Source organism: Camellia sinensis, chromosome 6 (assembly GCF_055761805.1).
Source record: "Camellia sinensis isolate YWXY chromosome 6, ASM5576180v1, whole genome shotgun sequence".
NCBI classification, from domain to species: Eukaryota; Viridiplantae; Streptophyta; class Magnoliopsida; order Ericales; family Theaceae; genus Camellia; species Camellia sinensis.
Genome location: NC_138966.1, coordinates 135268381 through 135290997, shown reverse-complemented (window position 1 = coordinate 135290997; position 22617 = coordinate 135268381). Strand labels below are relative to the sequence as shown.

The 22617-nt window shown below is 34.8% G+C and overlaps 1 long non-coding RNA gene across 1 annotated transcript in view; it reads left to right on the top strand.

Annotated features, from left to right (window-relative positions):
* The first annotated feature begins 432 nt into the window (after window positions 1-432).
* LOC145792913 (uncharacterized) overlaps window positions 433-22617 on the top strand; it is a 57885-nt gene continuing 35700 nt past the window's right edge. Inside the window, exon 1 of the long non-coding RNA XR_014333106.1 lies at window positions 433-604. This is a non-coding gene — a long non-coding RNA (uncharacterized LOC145792913). The remainder of the gene's footprint in view (window positions 605-22617) is intronic.

The window sequence follows — 22617 nt, the reverse complement described above, 5'->3', positions numbered from 1 at the left end:
TTAAACATTCCCTCTAAACAAATTGATTGAATGTTAGGTTTAATTTTGGAGGGAAAGGAAATTTTCAACTCTCCCTCCAATCAATATAATTCAAATAATTTGATTGAATCCCACATAGAATTTTGTAGGTTCTTTTTGAAAAATCTTTTCCTATAAATAGGAATAGACTTTCATATTCTTCTCCAACTTCCAATGAGACTCTTCCTTATGAGAGGAGACTCTTGAAGTAAGAATTTTTAGTCAAAATTTTAAAATATATTTATAATATATATATATATATATACATATATCTATATAATAAGGAAGGATAGTTTTTGAATTGTGATGGGACTTTTGTCATTTTGTCAAAATGTGAACCCTTAGATTAATTCAATCCAACAACTACAAAATGTCCAAGAAACAAATTATCTTCCAATGGTTGGGATTGTTTGTTCACATCCTACGGTGGATATACATTCTTTCCTTCCATACCTTTCTCTTTAGCTGGCTCTCTCTCTCTCATTCAAAATTCAAAATTTGGCTGTCTCCCTCATCTCTCACTCTCAGGGCTCACAGATTGGAGGGGAGGATTTTCAATGTCATGGCCTCATCAGTTTCTCAATAGGTCAGCTCTCTCTCTCTCTCTATAGCGACCCCGGTCTTTTCCCATTTGATTATTGTATCCGGACTTAGGTTCCGTAGCTCCTGCCATTGTATTATGATCGTTACCGTCCTTTAATTTCCTATTTCTGAGTTGGGAGTTGCAATGGGCAGGTTTATAGCAGATTGGTTGAGCTTGGGAGCAAAGGGTTGCTGCCTAGAATTTTGACCCTTCGCTCGAGCGAGAAGTTCTTCGCTCGAGCGAACTCTTTGTTTTGGTCCGTCGCTCGAGCCAGGGTTTCTTCGATCGAGCGAGGATTGCATTTTGTAGTAAGACCTGAGAGCAGAGGTTTTTGGCTCGAGCGAGCTTTTCTTCGCTCGAGCGAGTTAGTTCGTTCTTCGCTCGAGCGGGAGTTCCTTCGCTCGAGCGTGTGTCTGGGTTCAGACCTGAGGGTTTGAGTTATTCGCTCGAGCGAGATTTCTTTCGCTCGAGCGAGCTTTTGGGTTGTTGGCTCGAGCAAGGCCTCCTTGGCTCGAGCATAGATTTTTGTGTCTGGTCGCTCGAGCGACCAAGTCTTCGCTCGAGCGAGCCTGTCCAGTTTATATACGCAGCAGCGGGTTTTGATCAGTCTTTTTCATCTTCTTTTGATTCCAAACCCTAGGTCCGACTTCTCTCTCTCCCTACTCACCTTCTTTCTTAGGTTTGATCTATTTAGAGGGTGTTTCTACCCTAGTTGCTTTATTAAAAATATAGAGGGAGTCGAGGGCTTTCATTTAATCTGAACATTTGGCGATTTGGAGCACTTTGGTATTTGGGCACTCATCTCTGTCTTCACCATTTGGGTTGTTTTCTTCGAGGTAGGGATTTCCTACTCCATTTATAGGTTTTGTTCTAAGTTTTGGTATTTTGATATGTTGGGGATACTTTGGTAAATTTTGGGAAAAACCCTAGTTGTATTATTAAATTAATTTGTATAATTAATTCATGGAATTGGGAAAAGATGGTTAAATTCATGGAATTGGGGAATTCATTGATTAAATGGCGTAGTTGGATAATTTGAATCATTTGTCTATTGAATTGTTGATATATTTATTTCCAGTCTAGAAATAACTGTATTGGGCTATCGGTGGAGGATAGTCGCGATTGTTGTAGACATTGCATGTGGATTAGGAATAACTGAAACTAATCACATTGGTTAAGTCATTAATTTTGACTATTGCATTGATACAGAAAATACGTGTATTGATTGAGCATTGCATTTGCATACATTGTTTTGTGTGGGAGGAGATAGGGGATGTACTCCACGATTTTGGGGAAGATAGGGGATGGACCTCTAAACCGGATTTTGTTTTGGGAGGAGATAGGGGATGGACTCCATTAGCATCACTTTTATGTGTGCTTATTTATATAGAAGTGTTTTATTGATACAGCACTAAAATGTGTATCAATCTGGAAGTATGAAGTGTTTTGATTTGAGCTTGAGTCTCATTTGTTTGTTGATAAAATTGGATAGTAAAACGTGTCTTAGACAATAGTGTCATGAGACTGTAAAATGAAATAATTGATTATCTTGGTTAACCATCTGTTGAATGCTATTGCTTTATTCATTGCTTATATGTGGTTTAGTATATTTCTACTGGGCTGTGGCTCACCCTTTATGGGAACATCATTTTCAGGTCCAGGTGATAAGCTACCTCCAAGGACTTAGCCTGGAAGGACTTGGATTTTGAAGACTATTTTTTTTAGTTATTTGTTTTTCATTGTTAGTACATGTAAACACTCAAGCCTAGGGCTTTATTTGTATTTGAGTTAGAACTCGTACTTTGTGTCCAAGTGTTGGCTTCGAAAGATGTAAGCCGATAGGGCATTTACTTTGATGTTACATGTAATGCTTTTGTTTAGTAAGACTCTGATGGATATTATAATGAACTATTAAAGTGTTTTCTTTAAATAATGCATGTCAATGATATATATAATGGGTATATTTTTGAGGGCGTTACACTCTCTCTCTCTCTCTCTCTCTCAGTTTCTTCAATGTGAAACCCACCTTAAAGTCAGTTTCTTCAATATGAAACCCACCTTTATTAAAATGTGTGTATATATATGTGTATATATATTAAAATCTTTAATATGAGGATTTTCCCTCTGTTTTTAGCCGAAAGAAATCATTGAGTAAAATATGGTTTTACACAGATTTTTAAATATATACACAGATTTTTACATATGGTTTTTACATATGTATATACTAGGGTATGCTCGTGCCTAAAGGCACGGTGAAACTATTATTGGAATGAAAATGTAATTGGAATAATTTTAAGATTTTAAACAAACAATAAAATGTAAGTCTCACAACACAGAAACATATAATAAAAATCAGACGAAATACGCCAACCAATGCTTTGCAATAGAAAAAAAAAATAAATAAATAAATTAAGCACACCAGTTCGTGCTCTGCAATGCAAAGAAAATGCCAAATAACAAATTAAGCACATCAACCAATATTCTACAATACAAAAAAAAAGGACATATAACAAATTAAGCACATCAATCAATGCTCCACAATAGAAAAAAATAACAAATAAATAAAGCACACAGCTGTGCTTTGCAATTCAAAAAAAAATGATAAAAATTGTGAAATGAACAATTATTTTAAAAGATTAATACGTACACAATCCAATCCTATATTAAAAGCAACACCCTTCTTGCTAAAAATATATAAGAAAGCAAAAATTCAAATTCAACAAAAAAAAGAAAAAGAAAATATGATTGCTAATTCAAGAGCATATTAGGAAGAAAAAAGAAAAAAGACTATATGACCGAGTGAATAATTCAAATGAATATTATATAACATACATCTAAACTTAGTTATAAATTGCACATGGATAAAAGGCTTTACAAAACTAAAATTCACATTGATAGGAAACTTTACAAAATCTAGATCGTAGCTAGCATATGTACTCTTTTCACAAAAATAAATATGATTTTCAAACTTGTTCTTTCTTAGAATTCGTAGGAGCGCCTCATCACTTTCCAAAAAGTCTTTGTATCAACTTCTATGTATCCCCAATGAGGAGCATGCACAACAATCTAGTAATTTATGACAATAAAAAAGTTAGTATATTAGTAGAAGAAAATTTATATAAATATCAAAACACTTTTAGCATTTCTTTCTTGAAGAAATTGAAACTATAAATACAAAAGAAATAGAGGTAAATTTTTTTTTTAAATGTATGCATGTAAGAAAATGAGTAAAAAGAGTCAATATTACAGTTTGACATAGGTCTCCATCCATCAGAAAAGAGCATTTTGTTATCAGGAAATTAGATAAAAAATAATAAAAAGAAAAGAAAATTGACTTCAACTTATAAGAAAGGTGTATTTTTTTTTGTTCAAATAAATTAAAAAGAAAACAACTTACGTGACCAAAAATGGTAATATTGTCCATAATTAGAGGTTGAAGGTCAATGGTGTCTCAACCTGAAAGTGTCTGGTTATGTAAATTAGACAAAGATTATAGCGATCCCGGGTTTACCCTTGTTGTACAGTGATCCGGACATGTGTCCGTGGATGTTGGTAGTGGGTTATTATCTTGTTTGCATCCTCTTTACTGGTATATTGAGTTATAGGATGTGTTGGGCAGGTTTGTTTCAGGTTGGTTGTGTTTGGGAGCCTAGTGTTGCTGCCCAGATTTTTGGACCTTGGCTCGAGCGAGGAGTTGGTCGCTCGAGCGAGAGTTGAGTTCGTGTCTGGTGGGTCGAGCCAGAGTGGCTTCGCTCGAGCGAGTGATGGCGTCTGGTTCTGGACCTGAGAGTTGTATTTCTTGGCTCGAGCGAGCTTTTCTTGGCTCAAGCAGTCTGGTTTGTTCTTCGCTCGAGCGAGAGGTCTGTCGCTCGAGCGTACTTCTGGTTGCAGACCTGAGGGTTTGAGTTGTTGGCTCGAGCGAGCATTCTTTCGCTCGAGCGCACTTTTGAGTTTTTGGCTCGAGCGAGAGCTTCTTGGCTCGAGCGAGAGTTTTCTGTGTCTGGTCGCTCGAGCGACCAAGTCTTCGCTCGAGCGAGCGTGTTTTATATCAGCGGACAGTAGCATTTTTGAACATCACTTCTTCACTTTCTTTTTTGATCAAACCCTAGATCCGAGACCCTCTCTCTCTAAACTTACACTCTCTCTAAGATTCGATCTCCCTAAAGTGTGAATCTAGCCTAGGGTCTTTGTTAAAAAGATAGAGGGCGTTGAGAGCTTTGATTTAATCTGAAAAAGTTTGGATTTGGAGCACGTTGATCTTCGAGTCTTCATCTCCTTTTTTGCTTAAACTTCGAGGTAGGGATATCCTACTCCTCTCTATGGATTTTGTCTTTAAATTTTAGTATTTTGAGATGTTGGGATTGGTTTGGTAATTTGGTAAAAGTTTGGGCTTTTGTGTTATTTTACAAAAGTTGGGGTTTTATTCATAATAAACCTAGATGCATGTTTGGCATAGAGAAATGGAATAAATGTTAAATCATTGATGAAAATGGGACCTAAGGGTTGAAATGTTAATTATGGGAATTGACCTAATTACATTGTTTAATTAATTGGGATAATTAATTGTGAGGAATGAGGAAATGAAATGTTGATTGAATATCCATTGTGCATTTATTTTCTGTTTAGAAATAACTGCTTTGGGCTATCGGTGGAGGATAGTCGTGATTGTTGTAGACAATGCATGATGATTAGGCAAACGAAAACTAATCAATGGAATGTGTCATGGAATTTGACGGTTGATAGAATACATTAATTATATGTATTGAGTGATTGTATATAGAACCAATGTGTTTGTATACGTTATGTGTAGAGGAGGAGATGGGGGATGTACTCCGCGGTTTAGGGGAAGATAGGGGATGTACCTCTAAACCGGATAGTGTTGGGAGAAGATAGGGGATGAACTCCGTAGATACAGCTCATATGCTTATCTAGTAAAGTGAAGATAGAGCTCATATGTTTATCTTTGTGAAGTGTGGATATAGCTTATATGCTTATCTGTGGATATTGTTGTTATACATATCTGTTGTAGAATGTGGATATAGCTTATTTGCTTATCTGAGAATGTGGATATTGTTGTTATACATATCTGTTTAGAATGTGGGTGGTGCTTATATGCCTATCCGTTGAAAAAGGGAAAATGAAAGGTAACTTGGACTCATAAGTCGTATGACATGAATATGTGATTTATGTGAATGTATCAGTGTTGGCCATCTATCAATTGCTAATATTTTAGTCATTGTTCATGGTTGGTTTAGTGTATTTCTACTGGGCTGTGGCTCACCCTATATGGGAATATCATTTTCAGGTACAGGTAGCATGCCACCTCCAAGGACATAGCTTGGGAGGCTAGAGGCGGACATACTTTTGTCGTTTTACTTTTTGATGTATTACATGTAAAATTCAAGCCAAGGGCTTAATGTGTAAACGAGTTAGTACTTTTTGTTGTAACCAAGTGTTAACTTGGAAAGCTGTAAGCCCATAGGGCATTTGCTTTTGTTGTTAACATGTAATACTGATGTAATGGAATTCTGATAAATGGAAGAATGTGGAGCTTTTACATATTAATGCATGTCTCATTTGTTGGGTTTAATGTTATTATTTTGAGGGCGTTACAAAGATAACTGTAAGAAGGCAGAATGAGGTTTAATAATGTAGTTAACAACCTACTTTAAGAAGTTCATTTGTGCATGAATATGACAAATGGAGAAATTGAACTGTCTAAAGGCACGGTGTAAATTATGTTAGTATCAAAATGTAGTTGTAATTTATACGCATCATTTTGAAATTTGTAGAGTCTGTAGCATTTTTTTATTTTTGATAAAAAACACTGAAAAAATATAAAGAAATATTACTCTTCGTAAAGAACTTTTAACAATTTTAGTAGCAAATCGGATAATAAATATAAAAATTAATTTCAAAGAGAGGGTTACAATAAAGATGAGAAAAGCAAGTACATAAACAGAATGAAAAGGGAAGACTAAGAGCTATGTAAAGTACAAAATAAAAAGAATATTCGGGCGTAATGACACGATGTAGTTGAATACAAATGTAATTTATCAAAATGTAGTTGAATACAAATGTAATTTATTAAAATGTAGTTGAATACAAATGTAATTTATCGAAAAACGTACCAAAAACTTAAGACATTGAGAAATATAAAGAAGTTTCACTTTTTCCTCAAGCTCTCTAATGTGAACCTATTAAGCAAATTTAAAGCAATGATTCAGATATATAGGACCACAAACACAATGCTTCATATACAAATTACCATATATGTAAATAAAGAAATTAAATTAGAAGTGATTTTCTACTTTGAAGCACTCTTACTGCAATTGAAACCTTCTTAGATGCATATCAATACCAAAAACAATTGAAAAAACTAACTCAAAAAAAATAAATATATCAAAAAGAATCACGATAAACAAAATACATCTTTTAGAAATGAAGGAGCACCAAATCCAAAATTAGTAGGAGCACTTCTCAAAATAGTAATAATAATCATAAAAATTATAAGAACATTACCCCAAAACAAAACCCACTACTCACATCTGCTGTGCACCACAACTCATTATCATTCTGCAAATCACCATTGAATAATGTCCCAGATAAAGCTTAAGTAAATACAAAAGTATTCAATAAATACCAAAAATATTTTGTCTAATTTGAAACTATGAGTAAAAATATGCCCATCTATTTTAGTCCCAGCTTAATGTTAACAGTTAGGTTAACCTTAATGTTCACATTAACCCATTTAAAGTTAACAATCCTCAACCCATTTGACTAACATGAAATAAAAATGGGTGTTAACATGAAACCAATTTTTTCCTTAACCCCAATTTGATTTGATAAAGGGCGAGACATTGTTGATGATGGTGGGGATGATGGGATGGGAAAAAAAAAAAAAGTATCCAAATTTGTAGGGAAAAGATAAGTTAATTACTAATTCTATTCACAGATAAATTCAGCACTAACAAAGTATCCTAATTTCTAAAAATTTGGGCTGAGATCTAAGTACCAAAAATTGGAAAAGAAATTTTAAATCACAGTAAGGAAAATGAATGACAATTGGTAATTATGATCAATGAGATTGCAAAAATAAAAAATGAAGGAGAATGACTTTTTCTCCATTCAATTGGTCATTTTTGACAATTGCTTTTCGTGTACAAAATGCCTAAGTTCATGTTGGATTTGTTTTTGTAAAATTTATTTTTTTTAATTCTGACCCATAATTTATTTGTGTAAGGTTTCAATCTTGTTCTAATTTTTTTTTAATGCATTCTCTCGGCTAAATTAATAATGTCCACTCTTAAAAGGATGCACATCATATTGATAAAAAAAAATTTATTTATCAAAAAAAAAAAAAAAAAAGGATGCACATCATTAGACAGTTATGAATTTTTATGATGAAAATTGCCAATGTTTGTGGTGTGTGTTAAAGTCAATTTGTGGTAAAATTATAAATTGCAAATTTATTGTGTGTGCACCAATAAAAAAAATATTATATTTATGACAAAGTATGTTTTAGATGCAGTTTAATCTCGGTTTTTTTTTTTCTTTTGTGTGTGTGTAAATTCCATTGAAACATTTTAACAAACACTTAATAAGCAACGAAGATAGAATGGTTATCAAACATTTTAGTAACAACCAAACGATAATAAGGACACAACAACCATTCAATAGAGTAACTCAATACAATAGTCCCACAAATTCCTACTAAATCAAAGTAAATGGGTTTCGTAGAACCTAACTGTAACGCCCTCAAAATAATAACAATAAACCCATCAGATAAAACATGCATTTACATATAAATTAACCACACTCTTATATTCATTAGAGTTCCGTTAAATAAATATTACATGTTAACCTCATAACAAAATGCCCTACGGGCTTACAGCTTTCCAAGTTAACACTTGGTTACAACAAAGAGTTCTAACTCGTTTACACATTAAGCCCTTGGCTTGAAGTTACATGTAATACATCAAAAGTAAACTGACAAAACTATGCCCGCCACTAGCCTCCCAGCTAAGTCCTTGGAGGTGGCATGCTTCCTGTACCTGAAAATGATATTCCCATATAGGGTGAGCCACAGCCCAGTAGAAATACACTAAACCAACCATGGACAATGACTAAAACATTAGCAATTGATAGTTGGTCAACACTGATACAATCACATAAATTACATATTTATGTCAACGACTTACAAGTCCCAATTACTTTTCATTTTCCCTTTTTCAACAGATAAGCATGCTAGCTCTATCATCATTTCCACAGATATGTATAAAAACTATATCTCACATTCAGATAAGCATAAAAGCTATATCCACATTCTCAACAGATATGTATATCAACAATACCCACAGATAAGCATACAAGCTGTATCCACACTCAACAACAGATATGTATATCAACAATACCCACAGATAAGCATACAAGCTGTATCCACACTTCACAAAGATAAGCATATGAGCTCTATCTTCACTTCTCTAGACAAGCATATGAGCTCTGTCTACGGAGTTCATCCCCTATCTCCTCCCAATACCTATCCGGTTTAGAGGTACATCCCCTATCTTCCCCTAAACCGCGGAGTACATCCCCTATCTCCTCCTCTACACATAACGTATATAAACACATTGGTTCTATATACAATCACACAATACACACAATTAATGTATTCTATCAACCGTCAAGTTCCATGACATATTCCATTGATTAGTTTCCGTTTACCTAATCATCATGCATTGTCTACAACAATCTCGACTATCCTCCACCGATAGCCCAAAGCAGTTATTTCTAAAACAGAAAATAATTGCACAAGTAGATATTCAATCAACATTTCATTTCCTCATTTCTCACCAATTAATTATCCCAATTAATTAAACAATGTAATTAGGCCATTTTCCATAATTACCATTTCAACCCTTAGGTTCCATTTTCATCAATGATTCAACAATCATTCCATTTTTCTATGCCAAACATGCATCTAGGTTTATTATGAATAAAACCCCAACCTTTGTAAAAATTACACAAAAGCCCCAAACCTTTACAAGATTACCAAACCAAGCCCAACATCTCAAAATACCAAAATTTAAAGACAAAACCCATAGAGAGGAGTAGGATATCCCTACCTCAAATTCGGAGTCCCAAAGGAGAAGACGACAAAACCCAACGTGTTCCAAAACCCGAGATTTTCAGATTAAAATGAAGCCCTCGACGATCAACAACTTTTTTGTAAAGGCCAAAGGTGAGTAAATCACTCCTACTAGATCAAAACCTAGAGAGAAGGTAGAGTCTAGAGTGAGAGGCTCAACAATGGTGATTTTGGAAAAGTAAGAGAGAGAAGAGAAAGTGAAAAAGTGATTTGAAAAGTCACAATTTCGGGACTTAAACCCAGTCTTCCGCTCGAGCGTAAAACACCCCGCTCGAGCGGCCACTCACAGACTTCCGCTCGAGCGGCCAACCTCCCGCTCGAGCGCATAATGCACTCGCCCAGCACTTTTGCAGAACCAGGACTCCGCTCGAGCTCCCAACCCTACGCTCGAGCTCACAACACTGCACAACAAGATACTGGATGGACGTATTCCCCGCTCGAGCGCCAACACCTCCGCTCGAGCGGACAGGCCAAAAATCTGGGCAACTAGTTTTGGTTTCTAAACTCAACCAACCTGTAACAAACCCGCTCAACACATCCTATAACTCAAATACAAAGTAAAAGGATGTAAACAAAATAATAAACAACTACCAACATCCACGGACACAAGTCCGGATCACTGTACAACAAAGGTAAACCCGGGATCGCTATACTAACTAACTCTTCATATATGTGTGTATATATACATAGATAATATATATGCATAAGAAAAATCAACAAAACCCATAAAAATATACCCAAAATCCTACATGCATCTAGAAAAAAAAAAACAAAGGGAAAATCATTACAGTTTGATTTTGGAAAAAAAAAATGTAATCAATATAGATATACACACGATAACCCCCATTTGATTTGATAGAGAGTGAGACTTTGTTGGTGATGGTGGGGATGATGGGATGAAAAAAAAAAAACAGAGTATCCAAATTTGTAGGGTCACCCATAAGTTAATTAGTGATTCTATTCACAAATAAATTCAGCACTAACAAAGTATTCCTAATTTCTAAAATTTTGGACTGAGATCTAAGTACCGAAAATTGGAAAAGAAATTTTAAATCACAGTAAGGAAAAGGAATGGGAATTTGCAATTATGATCAATGGGATTGCAAAAATAAAAAATGAATGAGAATGACTTTATCTCTATCCAATTGGTCATTTTTGACAATTGCTTTTCGTGTACAAGTTCAAGTTTGATTTGTTTTTGTATAATTTATTTTTTTAATTTTGACCAATAATTTATTTGTTTAAGGTTTCAATCTTGTTCTGATTGTTTTTTTAATGCATTCTCTCGGCTAAATTAATAATGTCCACTCTTAAAAGGATGCACATCATATTAATAAAAAAAAATTACTCATCAAAAAAAAAAAAAAAGGATGCACATCATTACACAGTTATGAATTTTTATGATGAAAATTGCCAATGTTTGTGGTGTCTGTTAAAGTCAATTTGTGGTAAAATTATAAATTGCAAATTTATTGTGTGTGCACCAATAAAAAAAATATTATATTTATACGTTTTAGATGCAGTTTAATCTCGGTTTTTTTTCTTCTTCTTTTGTGAGTTTGTAAATTCCATTGAAACATTTTAACAAACACTTAATAAGCAACGAAGATAGAATGGTTATCAAACATTTTAGTAACAACCAAACAATAATAAGGACACAACAACCAATCAATAGAGTAACACAATACAATAGTCCCACAAATTCCTACTAAATCAAAGTAAATGGGTTTTGTGGAACCCAACTAACTCTTCATATATGTGTGTATATATACATAGATAATTTATATGCATAAGAAAAATCAACAAAACCCATAAAAATATACCCAAAATCCTACATGCTTCTAGAAAAAAAAAAAAGAAGAGAAAATCCTTACAGTTTGATTTTGGGAAAAAAAATTGTAATCAATATATACACACAATAAACCCCATTTGATTTGATAGAGAGTGAGACTTTGTCGGTGATGGTGGAGATGATGGGATGAAAAAAAAAAAAACAGAATATCCAAATTTGTAGGGTCACCCATAAGTTAATTAGTGATTCTATTAACAAATAAATTCAGCACTAACAAAGTATCCTAATTTCTAAAATTTTGGGCTGAGATCTAAGTACCGAGAATTGGAAAAGAAATTTTAAATCACAGTAAGGAAAAGGAATGGGAATTGGCAATTATGATCAATGAGATTGAAAAAATAAAAAATGAATGAGAATGACTTTATCTCTATCCAATTGGTCATTTTTGACAATTGCTTTTCGTGTACAAAAACCTAAGTTCAAGTTTGATTTGTTTTTGTATAATTTATTTTTTTAACTGTGACCAATAATTTATTTGTTTAAGGTTTGAATCTTGTTTTGATTTTTTGTTTTAATGCATTCTCTCGGCTAAATTAATAATGTCCACTCTTAAAAGGATGCACATCATATTAATAAAAAAAAATTTATTTATCAAAAAAAATAAAAAAAAAAGGATGCACATCATTAGACAGTTATGAATTTTTATGATGAAAATTGCCAATGTTTGTGGTGTGTGTTAAAGTCAATTTGTGGTAAAATTATAAATTACAAATTTATTGTGTGTGCACCAATAAAAAAAAATATTATATTTGTGACAAAGTATGTTTTAGATGCAGTTTAATCTCGGTTTTTTTTCTTCTTCTTTTGTGTGTGTGTAAATTCCATTGAAACATTTTAACAAACACTTAATAAGCAAGGAAGATAGAATGGTTATCAAACATTTTAGTAACAACCAAACGATAATAAGGGCACAACAACCATTCAATAGAGTAACTCAATACAATAGTCCCACAAATTCCTACTAAATCAAAGTAAATGGGTTTCGTGGAACCCAACTAACTCTTCATATATGTGTGTATATGTACATAGATAATATATATTCATATGAAAAATCAACAAAACCCATAAAAATATACCCAAAATCCTACATGCATCTAGAAAAAAAAAAAAAAAAACAAAGGGAAAATCGTTACAGTTTGATTTTGGAAAAAAAAAATTGTAATCAATATATATATACACACGATAACCCCCATTTGATTTGATAGAGAGTGAGACTTTGTTGGTGATGGTGGGGATGATGGGATGGAAAAAAAAAAAAACAAAGTATCCAAATTTGTAGGGTCACCCATAAGTTAATTAGTGATTCTATTCACAAATAAATTCAGCACTAACAAAGTATTCCTACTTTCTAAAATTTTGGGCTGAGATCTAAGTACCGAAAATTGGAAAAGAAATTTTAAATCACAGTAAGGAAAAGGAATGGGAATTGGCAATTATGATCAATGAGATTGCAAAAATAAAAAATGAATGAGAATGACTTTATCTCTATCCAATTGGTCATTTTTGACAATTGCTTTTCGTGTACAAAAAGCCTAAGTTCAAGTTTGATTTGTTTTTGTATAATTTATTTTTTTAATTTTGACCGATAATTTATTTGTATAAGGTTTCAATCTTGTTCTGATTTTTTTTTTAATGCATTCTCTCGGCTAAATTAATAATGTCCACTCTTAAAAGGATGCACATCATATTAATAAAAAAAAATTATTTATGAAAAAAAAAAAAAAGGATGCACATCATTAGACAGTTATGAATTTTTATGATGAAAATTGCCAATGTTTGTGGTGTGTGTTAAAGTTAATTTGTGGTAAAATTATAAATTGCAAATTTATTGTGTGTGCACCAATAAAAAAAATATTATATTTATGACAAAATATGTTTTAGATGCAGTTTAATCTCGGTTTTTTTTTTCTTTTTTGTGTGTGTGTAAATTCCATTGAAACATTTTAACAAACACTTAATCAGCAAAGAAGATAGAATGGTTATCAAACATTTTAGTAACAACCAAACGATAATAAGGACACAACAACCATTCAATAGCGTAACACAATACAATAGTCCCACAAATTCCTACTAAATCTATAGCGACCTCAGTCTTTTCCCATTTGATTATTGTATCCGGACTTAGGTTCCGTGTATTTTGTCATTGTATAATTGTGGTTGTCGTCCTTTATTTTTCTCATTTGGAGTTATAGGATGTGTTGGGCAGGGTTGTTTCAGGTTGGTTGGGTTTGGAAACCAAGTGTTGCTGTCCAGTTTTTGGGTTGGTCGCTCAAGCGAGGATTTGGTCGCTCGAGCGAGGGTTGTATTTTGTGTCTTCTGGTTCGATCCAGCTTTGCTTCGCTCGAGCGAACGATTGCGTCTAGTATAGACCTGAGGGCAGTGTTTCTTCGCTCGAGCGAGATTTTCTTCGCTCGAGCGAGAATTCTGTCGCTCGAGCGTGCTGCTGGGTTGCAGACCTGAAGCATTGCATTGCTGGCTCGAGCGAGCTTTTCTTTGCTTGAGCGAGGTTTCCGTGTGTCTGGTCGCTCGAGCGACCAAGTGTTCGCTTGAGCGAGCCTGTCGGGTTTATATACGCAGCAGCAGTTTTTAAAACGTTTTTTCACATTCTTTTGATCCTAAAACCCTAGTTCCGAGTTTTCTCTCCCTCTACTCACCTTGTTTCTTAGGTTTCATCACCTTTTAGGGTGTTTCTACCCTAGTTGCTTTATTAAAAAGATAGAGTGAGTCGAGAGCTTCGTTTTAATCTGAGAGTTTGTAGTTTCGGAGCACTTTGGTTTTGGGTCATCATCTCCGTCTTCTCCATTCGGGTTATTTCCTTCGAGGTAGGGATTTCCTACTCCAATGTATACGTTTTGTTCTAAGTTCTGGCATTTTAATAGGTTGGGGGTATTTTGGTAATTTTGGGAAAAACCCTAGTTGTTTAAATAAATTGAATTGTATATTTAATTTAAGGAACATTGGGGAAACTAGTTAAATTCATGAGGTTGAGCAATTTATTGATTAAATGGGGTAGTTGGTTAATTTAAATCACCCGTCCATTTAATTGTTGAGTTATTTATTTCCAAGTCTAAAAATAACTGTTTTGGGATATCGGTGGAGGATAGTCGTGATTGTTGTAGACACTGCATGTGGATTAGGGATAACTGAAACTAATCATTGATTAAGTCATCAATTTTGACTGTTGAATTAATACAGACATTATGTGTATTGATTGTGTGTTGTATAGGTTATGTGTTTACATACATTGTTTTGTGTGGGAGGAGATAGGGGATGTACTCCACGGTTTAGGGGAAGATAGGGGATAGACCTCTAAACCGGATTTTGTTTGGGAGGAGATAGGGGATGGACTCCATTAGCATCACTTTTATGTGTGCTTATTTATATTGAAGTGTTTTTATTGATATAGCACTAAAATGTGTATCAAACTGGAAGTATGAAGTGTTTTGATTTGAGCCTGAGTCTCATTTGTTTGTTGACATTGGAAGAATGTGAATATGATATATATATAGTTCACTGTTGTAAGTTTGGCCAGGTTCTGAGCCATATTGATAATGTGGAAAGTAAAACGTGACTTAGACATTAGTGTCATGAGACAGTTTAATGATATAATTGATTATCTAGGTTAATCATCTATTGAATGCTATAGCTTTATTCATTGCTTATATTTGGTTTAGTATATTTCTACTGGGCTGTGGCTCACCCTATATGGGAACATCATTTTCAGGTTCAGGTGATAAGCTACCTCCAAGAACTTAGCTTGGAAGGACTTGGATTTTGAAGACTATTTCCAGTTATTTGTTTTATTTGTTAGCACATGTAAACACTCAAGCCTAGGGCTTTATTTGTATTTGAGTTAGAACTCATACTTTTGTGTCCAAGTGTTGGCTTGGAAAGATGTAAGCCTGTAGGGCATTTCATTTGATGTTACATGTAATGCTTTTATTTAGTAAGACTCTGATGAATGTTATAATGAATCGTTTCCTTTTAAACATTGCATGTTGATAGTATATATATTTAATGGGTTTAATTTTGAGGGCGTTACAACTTGGTATCAGAGCGTACCGGGTTTGAATACTTTGGGTACGTGGGAAGTGATTAGTATCACAATGGGTTCGTCTCGTTTGATTGAGACTTAGTGTAATGTTATATGCTTATATGATAACATGTTTATGTGACTATGTGGGTATGGAATGTAGTTCCTAGGATGTTGATTGGACCCTTGAGTTTCTAGTAGTCTTGTTGGAAAGGCACTTGATCAATGCTGCTTCCAACCGGAACTATAGTAACGCTTCGGGACTATCATCATCCAGGAATGAAATTCGTAGGTGCTTATGTGATTATGTGCTTACGTGGAATGAATTATTGTTGTCCAATGCTTTAGGACGCGAGTGTTTAGTTTCGGCACATTTATTAATGTGCTAACGTGTGAAAACCCATCTTTCAGTTATTCTTTAAAGAAAATTTATTAATTAATTTTGTCTACAGTCTATCTGAATTATACATTAGTGTAAAAGTTAGTTTTAAATTGACTCAATTCAATCACTAACAAGACATTATTAAGAATAATAATTTTGTGGGTGTTCAATATTTGTTGTTTATAAATTATTTTAATTATGATTCAATATAATAACTATTCTTACTAAATACCTTAGTTAAAAATCTTAGTGTGTCAATTTTCAGAAACCCACACAAAAAAAAAATAAAAAATAAAATAAAATAAAAAATAATACAAACAAACAAACCATGGGCAAACAACCCATAGTTCCTACCAAACCCACCATCTCTTAGAAATTAGGAAACTATAAAATTTAGGGAAAGCTCATTCTTAGAACTTGGAGAAAGGGAATGGAATGTTTTTGAGAAAATAAAATAATGGAAAGAATGAGAGGGAGAGAGAGATGTCTTCAATATTTATATGCATGCAAGCCTTCCTTGTGCATGCAAGCATCCGGTGAGAAAGAAAAAAAAAAAAAAAAAAGAAGAAGAAGAAGAGAGAAATCCCCAAAGCCACCAAGCTTGGTGTTAGGAGAGGAAGAAGAGTAGGAGATTAAAGAAGCCAAAATTCTCAACCATTTTGTCACTCTATTACTAAGTAAGAAAACCCTCTCAACCCTCTCATTTTTTTTATATAATTGAAATTTTTCCGATTATGTACATTTGATACATTGTCTAAAACTGTGTTGAGAATAATCTGTCTTGAATCTGCCAGCATGTTACTCGAATTTTTTAGACAATTTTATACTCAGAATTTTGAGATGATTTCTTCTACAAAGTTGTTAATAATGATGTCTAGTTTATCCAGAAATTTTTGGAAACAATTTTTGAGCTTTCTACGAATTTATACAAATTTTTAACTAAATCTGAAACTGTGTTGAGAATAATCTGTCGTGAATCTGCCAGCATGTTACTCGAACTTTTTAGACAATTTTATACTCAGAATTTTGAGATGATTTCTTCTACAAAGTTGTTGATAATGATGTCTAGTTTATCCAGAAATTTTTGGAAACAATTTTTGAGCTTTCTACGAATTTATACAAATTTTTAACTAAATCTGAAACTGTGTTGAGAATAATCTGTCTTGAATCTGCCAGCATGTTACTCGAATTTTTTAGACAATTTTATACTCAGAATTTTGAGATGATTTCTTCTACAAAGTTGTTGATAATGATGTCGAGTTTATCTAGAAATTTTTGGAAACAATTTTTGAGTTTTCTACGAATTTATGCAAATTTTTTAACTAAATCTGAAACTGTGTTGAGAATAATCTGTCTTGAATCTGCCAGCATGTTACCCGAATTTTTAGACAATTTTATACTCAGAATTTCGAGATGATTTCTTCTATAAAGTTGTTGATAATGATGTCTAGTTTATCCATAAATTTTTGGAAACAATGTTTGAGCTTTCTACGAATTTATGCAAATTTTTAACTAAATCTGAAACTGTGTTGAGAATAATCTGTCTTGAATCTGCCAGCATGTTACCCGAATTTTTAGACAATTTTACACTCAAAATTTCGAGATGATTTCTTCTACAAAGTTGTTGATAATGATGTCTAGTTTATCCATAAATTTTTGGAAATACTTTTCGAGCTTTCTACGAATTTATACAAATTTCTAACTAAATCTGAAACTGTGTGACAGATTTTACCATGTATTTGAAAATTTATTTAAAATTCTATACTAAGCCAAATCTGGAAATTTCTAACTAAAAGATGAAATTTGAGAAGTCTAGTTTCATGATAAATTTTTAGATTATGGGTTTGATCTATAAATTTAAGCATGAAATTAATGTAAGGAAATGTGACAAATCTGTGTCATAAACACCCTTGGAATTTCTTTAGAATTATTTATAAGTTATTTTTGGAAAAATCTTTCTGAAAAATAACCATAACATGTTTATTGAGTATCCTGTAGATTGATATGAATTTTAGAGTTGTATAAGTAATGTATTTATAATTTTATTTGCAAGGTTTATACTTTGAAAATTTTTCTGGACAGAATAAAATCACCACTTTAATATTATGCTAGTCTAATTTTGTAAATCAAAAAATTTGTGCATGTGTGTATTTAGGGTTTAATTCTTGTATCTAAATTATTATTTCATACCATGGTTTAAATAAATTGTTTATTTAAATTCTGTCCTTTTATTTAGTATTGTGTGACACGTGCAATATTTTATGATTGGGAATTTTAATGAGTTGGTATAACATTACTTGTGATTAAAAATTTGGAGTTATTTGTGATTAATATCAAAATTAACTGAAATGATTAACGACATATACAAAGTTAACAATTGACGGTTAATACCAGTTGTTCGGGGTGAGTCTTGGTTTAAAGACTGTACGGAATTAAGAGTTGACGGTTAACACCGGTTGTTCAGGGTGAGCCCTGGTTTTGAGAATTCTCACGTAAATTGTGTTGCGAAACTCTAAGATGGCACGGGACTTATTTGAACCCTTTTCGGTATTCGGTTTTGGAATAAGGGTGGATGTGCAGGTGGCACACAGGGAGGTTGCTTACCCCTGGCAGACCGTTTCCTTGGGGCAGACCACGGATGCCACTACTTGGGTATATAACTCCGGACGTGGGCATCCCTGGTAGTTACGGTTGGTAACACTTAAATATTTGACCAAGGGAGGGTTTCAAATTAACCGTTGCCATGCTTAGTGGTTGGTAAGTTAAATCTGTTTGGTGAGATTTCGAGTGTCACCTAAATTATTAAAATTACTGAAATTATTCTAATGGTTGTAATTTCTGTGTATAATTATATTGTTATCTCATGTTTAGAATATTATTATTTGTCTCTTAAAAAGAATGGTAGGTTGGTTACGTTTTCTTACTGTGTTGCAAAACTCATGGCATATATTTTGTTGCCCTGGCGTTTCATGCCAGATTATGTTGAAGAAGGGACTGAGGCTGAAATTGGAGCTGCTGCCAATATCGAACCTTGGCTGACTTAGAGTCAATATTTTGTCAGAATAAAATCCTGTTATCCCTTGTATTAGGATTAAACTATGTTGTGACGTTGTGTGTGAACTTGTAGTTTTATTCTGTCGTTGGACTTTGGCTTTGTAAGAACTTAAAAGTTCCTAACTAGTAGTTAAAATTTTATCTAGCAAGTTATTGTTATTTAAATCTTATGACGTTTCAAAAAAAAAAAAAAAAAAAATTTTGGGGCGTCACTGCGTGGTATCAGAGCCTAGGTTTGAACCTTTGGGCCGTGGGTAGTAGTTTATTATTTTTACAATTAAGAAAACCTTAAGTTAATTTGTAATTCTCGGTGACCTAACTAAGTTAGAACCTTTTTATTTGTAGGATGCCAGGGTCATCAGACATTAACTCTAACGAGGAAAATTCGGTGGAAAACTATGATATAGAATCTGACTCAAGTGAAGACGTGGAAATGCCTATAGAAGACTATGAATCTGAGCCTGTGCTTGACCCTGAACTTGAGCCTGAACCTGAGTCTGAAGAAGTTGAAGAAGTTGTACCAATATACAACCCCCCGGAGGTTATTGTGATTGAGTCAGACACTGAGGATGAGTCTATGGAAGGCAATATCGAGGGGAACCCTGGAGATATAGGAGCCACGTTTGAGGGTTGGCATGTGCAAAACGGGTTGCAGATTGGCTCTTTTGTATATGTCAGACTTTATCCCCTCGGAGGTTGTGCTTGGAAAAATGAGAGTTGGGTGGGCACCTATATCGGACCTATCCAGATTCTAAGACAAGAGACTCCCTGGGTATATCAATTAGGCCCTTTCCCGGATGGTTTCATTGAAAGAGTGGGCGACCTTTTTGACTTTTGGAGCCTTCAATATATCATGCCCGACCCAAGCAGAATTGTGAGGAGAGATGGGCCAGTGGACTTCAGAGACTGGAGGACCTATCGGGAGGAGCCGGTGCTGCTGCTAGGGCATTGTGTGTGCGAAACTGCTATCTTCGTAAGGGTGCTATGGTGATTCATGGGACTTTTCCAAGCCACATGGGAGCCGGAAGCCCTGGTGTGGAGAGACTTTCCTTGGCTATTTTAAGGGGTCTTAAGGGAATTATAAGCTAGGCTAACTGATTGTTTTGTATGCTCACATGTAAAAATTGCCTAGTTTAGAATTGTGAGTGTAGGAGTTAACTCGGATTGTAGGGGCTATCTCTTGCCCGTAGTGTGTTATTTAATCTTTTCCTCTGTTCTGTTTGTATTTTGCTAATTGTAGCTTATCTAATCTAATTAATGAAGTTTTTTTTTTTTTACTGTCCTTGCACATAAGTATAATAATAATACTGATAATAAATAAGTGAATAAATCACAAGAAAATCCCGTCATGCAGAATGGCTGGACGAACAAGAAATAATAACAACGGTAATGGCGATGGAGTGCCTGATGGCGATGTCGCTCGAATTATACGCGCGATTGCTGATAGGGTAGGCAATATACCACCCCGCAACCAAGATCAAAACAAATCGGAGATGATAGCAAAGTTTGAAAAGCTACATCCCCACAAATTCCTTGGTGGATCAAACCCCCATGAAGCTGAAGCTTGGTTAAGACAAATTAAGAAGTTACTAGATACTTCTGACATCCGAAATGAACAAGATAGAGTGACTATAGCGGCATTTCAAATGGAAGGGGAAGCAGATCATTGGTGGGAAATGATCAAAAGTACTCGACAAGTAGAGACATTAACTTGGAGACAGTTCGAAGACCTGTTCATGGAAAAGTATTTTCCTAACTCGCTAAAACAAGAAATGATTCAAGAGTTCCTCCAACTGAAACAAGGAAAAATGTCAGTCGCTCAATATGCGAACCGTTTTGAAGCTCTTTCACGGTACGCTTCAGCCATAGTAGCAAATGAAGAAGATAAGGTTAGGCGATTCGAATGGGGCTTGGACACAGACATTAGAGGAAGATTGATCGCAGTACAACTCTCTACCTATGCCCAAATGGTGGATCGAGCTTTAATTATGGAACGAGAGTTAGCGGATTCCGAACGCATTCGGAATCAGTGATCAAGGAACAACAACCAACCACGCGGAGGAGGCCCAGTCCGCAACACCAGAAACCATCCTGCACCAGCACCTTATGCCGGAGGAATGCAACAGCAACAAAGACAGAATCGAGGAAACCAGCAAGGAGGAAACTTTGTAAGTGAGTGGAAAGGAAGATGTTTCGGATGTGGTCAACAGGGGCATCGTCGAAGTGAGTGTCCTCAAGGAGGGAAGTATTTTATGGATCAGCGAGGGGCACAACCATACAACAAATGCCAACCAGGGCAAGGTTCTAAGCCTACTCAACATGCCCAGACCAACAAGGGGCAGCCTCAAGCCTCTAAGAATGCAGGCCGACCAAGAACACAACCACAAGGAGCTGGAAATGGAAAGAAACCGGGAGAGACTAACCAACAGGCAGTAGGAAGAATGTATGCTCTCCAAGAAGAAGAAGATGTTGATAACCCATCAGTAATTCAAGGTATGTTAATCCTTATGAATTCTTGGGTTAAAGTATTATTTGATTCTGGAGCTTTGCATTCTTTTATATCCACTGCATGTGTGACAAGTTTGGGTTTAAAGCCAGAAGCGTTAGAGATAGCTATGAGTGTCGCTTCACCCTTAGGAGGTCAAACCCGAGTAAATCTAGTATGTAAATCTTGCGAGCTAGAAATCTCCGGTTCACATTTGATCTGTGATCTAAGAGTTATGGATATGTCGGATTTTGACGTCATCCTAGGAATGGGCTGGTTGTCAGTTCATCGAGCCATTATTGATTGTTACTGTAAGACAGTGACAGCATCCTCCCTTAACGGCACGAAAGTCCAATTTAAAGGGGATAGACAAGATTCTCTAACTCCAACGTGTCGCAAGTCGCGATGGCATGATCAACTAACTGGATGGTTGGCGAGCCTAATTTTGGAAGACGAAAATTGAGAGGATCTAGGATTACCCTATGTGGTGTGTGAGTACGCTGACGTTTTCCCTGACGAATTACCAGGATTACCTCCAAAACGAGATGTAGATTTCACGATTGAGCTTCAACCCGGGACTTCACCGATTTCAATAGCACCACATCGTATGGCGCCAGCTGAACTTCGAGAATTGAAGGAGCAGTTGCAAGAACTGTTGAGTAAGAAGTTCATCAGACCAAGTACGTCCCCTTGGGGAGCCCCAGCATTATTCGCAAAGAAGAAGGATGGAACCTTAAGATTGTGCATCGATTATCGACAACTAAATCGAGCCACCATTAAAAATCGATATCCCTTACCCAGAATTGATGACTTGTTTGATCAATTAAGAGGTTCAAAATGTTTTTCCAAAATTGACCTTAGGTCGGGATACCACCAACTTCGTGTTAGAGGAGAAGATATACCCAAAACTGCATTTCGAACCCGTTATGGCCACTATGAGTTTGTGGTAATGCCATTTGGTTTGACAAATGCTCCTGGGGTATTCATGAGTTTAATGAACAAAATTTTTACCCCCTATTTAGACCAATTTGTGGTAGTATTCATTGACGATATTTTGATATA